At 46.8% G+C, this 7,588-nt stretch overlaps 1 pseudogene; it reads right to left on the minus strand.

Moving 5' to 3' along the window:
* Nucleotides 1–5,155: 5,155 nt before the first annotated feature.
* On the minus strand, nucleotides 5,156–5,765 carry LOC147260841 (cellular tumor antigen p53 pseudogene; annotated as a pseudogene).
* Nucleotides 5,766–7,588: the final 1,823 nt, after the last annotated feature.

Consider the following 7,588-nt stretch of genomic DNA (forward strand, 5'->3'; position numbering starts at 1 on the left):
ACAGTCTTTGTGAGACAAGAGCGCTGAGTCTTGAAACCCTTTTAAATATCAAGCTGTGACCACTTCCATAATTGTTTGCATGGTGTCCAAGACAGGCGAGGGTGAGGGTCAAAAAATCTCTCTGGATGGCTCCACCCACCTCAGGGTGAGGGACAAAAAATCTCTCTTGATGGCTCCACCCACCTCAGGGTGAGGGTCAAAAAATCTCTCTTGATGGCTCCCCCCACCTCAGGGTGAGGGTTAGGGTCAAAAAATCTCTCTGGATGGCTCCACCCACCTCAGGGTGAGGGTCAAAAAATCTCTCTTGATGGCTCCACCCACCTCAGGGTGAGGGTCAAAAAATCTCTCTGGATGGCTCCACCCACCTCAGGGTGAGGGTCAAAAAATCTCTCTTGATGGCTCCCCCCACCTCAGGGTGAGGGTCAAAAAATCTCTCTTGATGGCTCCACCCACCTCAGGGTGAAGGTTAGGGTCAAAAAATGTCTCTCGATGGCTCCACCCACCTCAGGGTGAGGGTCAAAAAATCTCTTTTGATGGCTCCACCCACCTCAGGGTGAGGGTCAAAAAATCTCTCTGGATGGCTCCACCCACCTCAGGGTGAAGGTCAAAAAATCTCTCTGGATGGCTCCACCCACCTCAGGGTGAGGGTCAAAAAATCTCTCTGGATGGCTCCACCCACCTCAGGGTGAGGGTCAAAAAATCTCTCTCCATGGCTCCACCCACCTCAGGGTGAGGGTCAAAAAATCTCTCTGGATGGCTCCACCCACCTCAGGGTGAGGGTCAAAAAATCTCTCTGGATGGCTCCACCCACCTCAGGGTGAGGGTCAAAAAATCTCTCTCCATGGCTCCACCCACTCGTTCATCTACTCACTGACCAAAAATGCAGTCTAATTCCAGTAAATTTGTGCAGAAGAAATGGTCATTTGTGCTGCTTCTTTGTTCATTTATTTGGTTTAGTTGGTATTTTTGAACGTGTTCTCTTTCAATTCACATTTTGTCCATTACCTTCATCACCAGAGTCTCCATCTCATCACATGACTAAAGTCTGGGTTCTGTGTTGGTGGTAAAATACCCTTCCATGCCCCTCACTGGTCTGCACACAGAAAAGCATATTTGACTGGTTTCAGATCTCTTAGCTTGTTCTCTGTCTCAAAGCAGCTGAGGCAGCTTTCATTGTGTGATTGATGTAAAATATCAATATGGAACAGAACCACTGCAATCAGATGTCAGGACATTTGAAGGAATGTCAGTCTCCTGTTGAAATGTTGCAGTGTGCAGCTGAGGCTCTCTGGCAGTGGCACCAGGAGCCACAATGGCAGAACCTGGCAGAACCTGGACCCCCTCTTTTTGTTTTTCCTTTTTTATTTTTTAACCCTTTAAATAATAAATGAAATGAAAGACACTTGTTTTGACGAATATATTCATCTGAAATTATGTTTTAAGATTAAGAATTATTATTATTTATCATTATTTTAATAATTACATCAGTGGTTAGTGGCTAGGTCACTATTTATTGTTTGTCCATGAACACACATCTGGAACATCTGGATCAGTCCCTCATAGCTCCAAGTCTGGGTCCACTCCTGCAAACACCGCTGGATGTCTGCCCGGTCAACCGCAGGTGTCCGAGTGTCTGAAGCGGGCAGCTGAAGCACCATTTCAGCCTCTTCCTCTGCCGAAAAATCCCTTCCTGGCCATCTTTTCTCGCTCTGCCACGTTCACGGCTTCAAGGACTACAGCGCTGCTTTACACAGCCAAGCTAACTTGACGCACGCCGGTGCGCAAGCCTCCTGTTGGTGCCCATGAAACCTGATCCCCTCATGCTCGGTACCGTTTTTTTCGTCTGTTTATTGGCTAAAAGAATATCTACCTGATATTCTGAAATAATCTCATAGGCTGGTGTCAAGTGTCAATCGAGTGATGCATGGTCCGCTCTGTAAACTGGGGTCTGGTTGGGGTTTCAGCCCTGCAGCTCAACAAGCCAGGCCCTGATTGGCTCAGCCTGCTACTGACGTGTTCAGCAGACCGTCACCGAGACTGAGAAGGAGTGTCGTGGAGATCGGAGCAACACTGGCTGCTAGCTACAGGGAGGGACAGGGGGACGTTAGCATGGCGACCGAGGAGTGGAGTGGTGCCAGCACTCCAGTGACACACTGAAGATGAGAGTTCAGCAGGGAGACAGTAAATTCTACTGCGTGGAGTCTTACAGATTAAGTTCATGCCGATAGTTTGAAGGTGATGACGTTGGGAGCATGAAGGTAGTTTGTGGGTGTTGCTTGCCGGTTGCCTAGCAACATTTTAACTCAGCTCCAGCTACAAGTAACGTTATTCATCGTGATTGGGTGTTTCTCAGTCGTTACACCACCAGGTTTCGAATGAGGTACAACATGATCGGATACATTGTTGCCGCTAAAATCCGTCCTCTTCGGACGTTGTTTACGAGCTGTACCGCCACCGGTACAGCGCTGCTTCAGAGGTTAAAGTCAAGTTCCATGTGTGGGCCATGTTCCATGATATTTTTAGAATATGCTGCGGGCCAATTAAAATCTGACCGCAGTGGGCCCGCGGGCCGTAGTTTGGACACCCCTGTTCTAGAATCATCTAAACAAAGCCTCCCTCAACATCGTGAAGCTAAAACTATTTGGCCTTCATCTGGCAGGATGACTTTCTTTTCCCAATGATTCCATTGATAGTAAGTAAGGAAAGGAAGTACAATTGTATTTGTATAGCCCTCTTCGCAGTACTAATACACAGAGTGCTTCACAGTAAAAACAGACAGAACAGAAACAGCCAGGTGACTGACATCACCAACGTAACACAAAACAACATCAGTAATAAAAGCACAGCTCTGTGACAGAGGCCGTCTGACATTGGGTGAGAGTGCATTTTCACCAGCAATGAATAAGACGACCATCCAGCTGTGCAAATGAAAAATAATGGAAAAACTACTATTAAAACATTTGACATATCATTTTTGGGGTTTAATTTCTTTTTGATGAATAAAGATAAAAATAGATATTGTTTTCTGTCATGGTGGGGGGCTCCACCACCCACCCCCCATGGACTATGAAACTACAACCCCCTCCTCTTTTTATATCCAAGAACTAAATACACGGCCTCAAGGCACCACTACAGCCTAGGACCTGTGAGGGACAGACCCAGGACGCTACCACCTGGGCAAGCACTGTGCAGACCCGGCTACAAATCCAGACCTGTTCCCAACACCCAACTGGATCCACCAGGAAGTACGGTCACCAACAAACATACAGATCTGGCCGTCTAGAATTTCCCCTGCCATCCGGCTGCCATCCGGCTGCCATCCGGCTGCCAGTCGGTCTCCAGCCAGTTTCCAGCCACTGGGAGTCCCCCCCCTCCTCCTGGGGGTGTGCCCTGAATCCACTACGATCACGCCCATTTCTTCAATTGCAGGGTGTCACCAGAAGATTTTTACTCTGCTGCATTCATCTTCTGCTTTAGTTTTGCTTTAATACATATTTTCGATCTGCAAATACATAATGCCTGATTTGTCTCTTACAGGATACTGCATGCCTACATAAATGTGTTCCAGTCCCTCCAGGATTTAGGAGTTTTTGTGATTGTGCGATCAAAAAAGCTTGATTTTGCAGCGGCTTCTCCCAAAAATTGCGCTATAATTTGTGAGGCTTCACTGTATGTGAGTTTTTGCAGTAAAATTGTGTCGATTGGCAAAAATTGCAGTTCAATAAAAAATGCAATTTTAAGAGAACAAACTAATGTCAAAAAGTCGTACATCATCACTTTCTTTATAATAAGCGTACCTCAAACTACAGAACCAGTCGAAAATATTTAGTTCTCTTCTTTTTCTAAGTTTGTTTACGTGGAGTTTGCTTTTCAGTTATCACCAAAAATGATGATGTAATTCTACTTGACATGCGCTGGAACAGAGACGGAGCTGCAGCAGAGCTGCTGGAGACCTCCTGTCCCTCTCATGTTGTGTATTTTCTGATCGGTGGCACATTCGCAGATACGGACACTACAACCCTTTAGATGACATTAAAACACTCATGTGATACTGGTTCGACTGTCTACTTCCCCTCTCGTGCTCGTGCCAGCATGAGCAGTGGGAGAGTTGCGCCGGTTCTGCATGTCTGCTGTCATCTGGAGATTCCGAGGCTTGCCAGTGATTTACACAACAGGCGCGCGGCTCTCTGCAAAAATAGACCATGAGACGGCCAGCAGACAGTCATATTAGTGTTGGTTCTCTGCATTGGCCTCTTTCAGTGGCCACACTCTGGAACAATGTGGGGCTGGGAACCTGTTTGGCTGGCCAGCACCCATTGAGCGAGAACAAGAGGATACACTCTGATGCTAATGATGACCTTTCAGCCTTTAAGCTGTTTTAGGAAAAAGAAAAACACAAACGCAGAAGATTCTTTTGTGAATTATGTGTTTAACTGTGGAAAATGCAGGGACTGCAACATTACATTTGTCCAGTTTTTTATTGGACAGAATTTATTTTTACGAACAAAAGAAAGCTTTTTAGTTCCTGAAAGTCTAAACATGTCTATCAATATAGAATACATCCATACTGCAACATTACATTGACCCATAACCCTTTTTCAACAACAAGAGACACAAACAAAGTCATGGAAGAGGCTGCAGTGATTCCTCACATGAAAAGATCTTCCTCACAAACTCGTCCTCGTTCATTGTGGTGTGAGGGACGTTTTCCTGTTCACGTCAGAGGATCCCCACGGGCACGTCACTGTACGAACCTCCCTCATCATCAACGTCCTGAAAGAAGGAGCAGGGCATGATCACGTTACCATGACAACACAGCGCTACAAACAGCCTCAGTAAGTACAAACACAGCCCACATGTCCGCCCTGTTCAGTGTCCACCCACTGCCCAGTGCAGACACCGCTACACTCAGGACAGGTGGAAGGAGTTTGCCTCCTCCAGACTTCCAGCTGAGTGGACGCGGAGTCCGGTCATCAAACTGGTGCTTTGAGCGGTGGATGTCCGCTTCGAGTCGAGTCGAGTGTTGGTTTGTTTGTGTCAACCAAAAGCGGACGGTCGCCGGACATGTCGGACCAAAGCGCAGTTATGAGTGGGCAGACACCACGTACTCTCACTGGGTCCCACAATGTAGACCCCCTTAGCAAGTCAGCTGCCAACTTACCGGGACGACTGCTGGTCCGTGGTCCGTGGTGGAGCTAACTAGTTCTGGTGTCTGGCTAGCTCAGCTTGCATTAGCTGTCTGGGAGCAACATACAAGTTACCTGGTTAGCTACCTTGCTAATAGCAAACTAAGCTAACGACTGCTAGCGTTAGCGGTTGCTCTGAGCGCGGCGCCCCGGGGGGGGGGGGGCTCCTTGCTGACCAGCGCCTCCACGGGGCTGGTCTTGGCCAGCTGGCAGTAGTTTGTTGAGCAGCTCTGAAAAAGTGAAGTTGACCGACTTGGCCGTGCCGGTCTGCTGGAAGTGCAGCTGAAAGCCGTGTTCTCCCGGATGGTCCGTGGTGACGGGGACAGTGGGGGTCAGGGGGGAAACGCCATCTCGGGTGGAGACTTCAGGAAGCAGCTCAAACAGTTTCTCGTCAAAGTTTTTGGCCAGTGCCTCATCACTGATGTTCGGCATCTCCATGTTTCCAGCGTCGGGCCTCCCCTCCGCAGCCACAGGGGGAATTGTGCTGATGGAGGCGGTTACCACGCTCTCCCACAATTCAGTGAAGGAGTCAGGCAGGCCCTGGCTCAGAGGCAGACTGTTGTACCCTTGCTCTTCCATCCTTTATTCCCCTCTTTTCCCAGGTGAGAGAAAAAAAGTCAGGAAGAGCCGATCACTCCTAAACTAGGAGGAAAAATATCCAAAAAAGTAAAAAAGGTGTGCCAACAAAAACAACGTTTCGACCTGTACTGGGTCCTCCTCAGGTTCGGCACACAAAAAACCGACTGGCTCGCTTGCAAGGGCAGTGTGGCAAGAGCTGTTTTCCCTTCGCTGTCCTTTTTGTCAGAGCAGACTACACGCTCCTCGATCTTGGTTCTGGACTGGACCTGATCTTTGCATATGAGACACTTTCTTACACGTGGCGAACAGAGGGAGCAGGTGGCAAATGTCCGCAGGGCCCAAACAGAGTGTCTCTCTTCCTGTCTGAGCACACCATTCACTCCTCCAGTGACTCGATGTTGCTGGTCAGAGATGCACTGCGGGTTCCCACCTGGCCGCTGCTCTTCTCTTTGTGGCATTTAGCCAGAGCCTTGCACAGGCTGGGGTCGGGACACAGGTCTGGAGGGGACTGGTCCTTCTTGTTGCGAATGGTCAAATCTGCTCCGTTAGCAGCAAGGAAGCAGGCGATGGATGCTGCACTCTTCTTTTCTGCCCCCTGGGTGCCGAAGCCCATGATTAACGTGGTCTTGGAGGGTTCCCAGGGTTCCACTTTGCTTTTTTGTCTTCTTTTTTGTTTTGTTTTTTTTGTTTTTTGTTTTCTATGTGTGCAAAATAAAGAATTGAATGTTTTTGATAAAAAATGAAATGAAAAAATGAACTAAAGTAAAGGGAAAAAGACCCTCCAAAGAGCTATTCATCCATTTGGATATAAAACAAACTTGAAAACAAATCAAATGAAAGACGTCAACATGTGCCCCCGGGCCACGTTTCAACACAACACGTGTCTTCTTCAGGCTGGGCACTAAGAACAGACATGGCCTCCAAGCACCAGAGCCTGGAATCTCTTGGATGGTCAGAGTCCCAGGGAAGGCACTCTTGTGGTCCCCTATTGACAGGGTTCACCTCTTCTATGCAGGAAAAAACCTTTGTGCTACCAGTTTGAACTGGTTTGATCCCTTTATTTAACTCTCTAAATGCTGGAGAATCATCACTCTATTGATACAATGGAGCTCCCTAGGAGACAGAAAGTAGTGATCCCAAATATATTGAACCCTTATTGACAGTGATTAGTCTGAAAACAAGTCTATTTTAACCCTTTACATTCATGAACTAATATGCTCTTATTAACTTATTCACTATGAAACAGAAAGTAGTGATCCCAAATATATTGAACCCTTATTGACAGTGATTAGTCTGAAAACAAGTTTATTTTAACCCTTTACATTCATGAACTAATATGCTATAATAACTATAATAATTAATGTATAATAATGTACATTAATGACCCTTTAAACTAATTGACTAATATGCACTTCTGAACTTTTTTATTGTATTAATTTTAACTATGTAAGATATCCTAAATCCATTTGTATATATATTCATCTATTTATTAATTCATTAAAATTTGGTTAGGTATCAGGTAAGAGTACCAACCTAGTTAAAGTGGTGCACTTTGGAACCGTAAGGTGTAGGAGGCTGAAAGTTGGTGCACGCCGTTCTGATGGTCGGTGGAGTGATTGGTGAAAGTTTCAAGTGGATTGGAGCAAAGGGGGCGGAGTTATTGGCGAACAAGCCCCTATTTTGATTTTAATTGGCGGATCACTTTTGAGCTGTAGGGGGCAGAGTGCTGAGACTCTGGCTACCCCCCCAAATTTGGGAACGGGCTTTCCAACGAGCCTAGTCCCAAGTCTGTAGGATTTTAGGAGAAGAGGGGTTTGGGGAAC

The sequence above is a fragment of the Aulostomus chinensis genome, chromosome 5 (assembly GCF_037954235.1).
Source record: "Aulostomus chinensis isolate RoL2024-O1b breed Wild chromosome 5, RoL_Achi_v1.0, whole genome shotgun sequence".
Classification (NCBI taxonomy): Eukaryota; Metazoa; Chordata; class Actinopteri; order Syngnathiformes; family Aulostomidae; genus Aulostomus; species Aulostomus chinensis.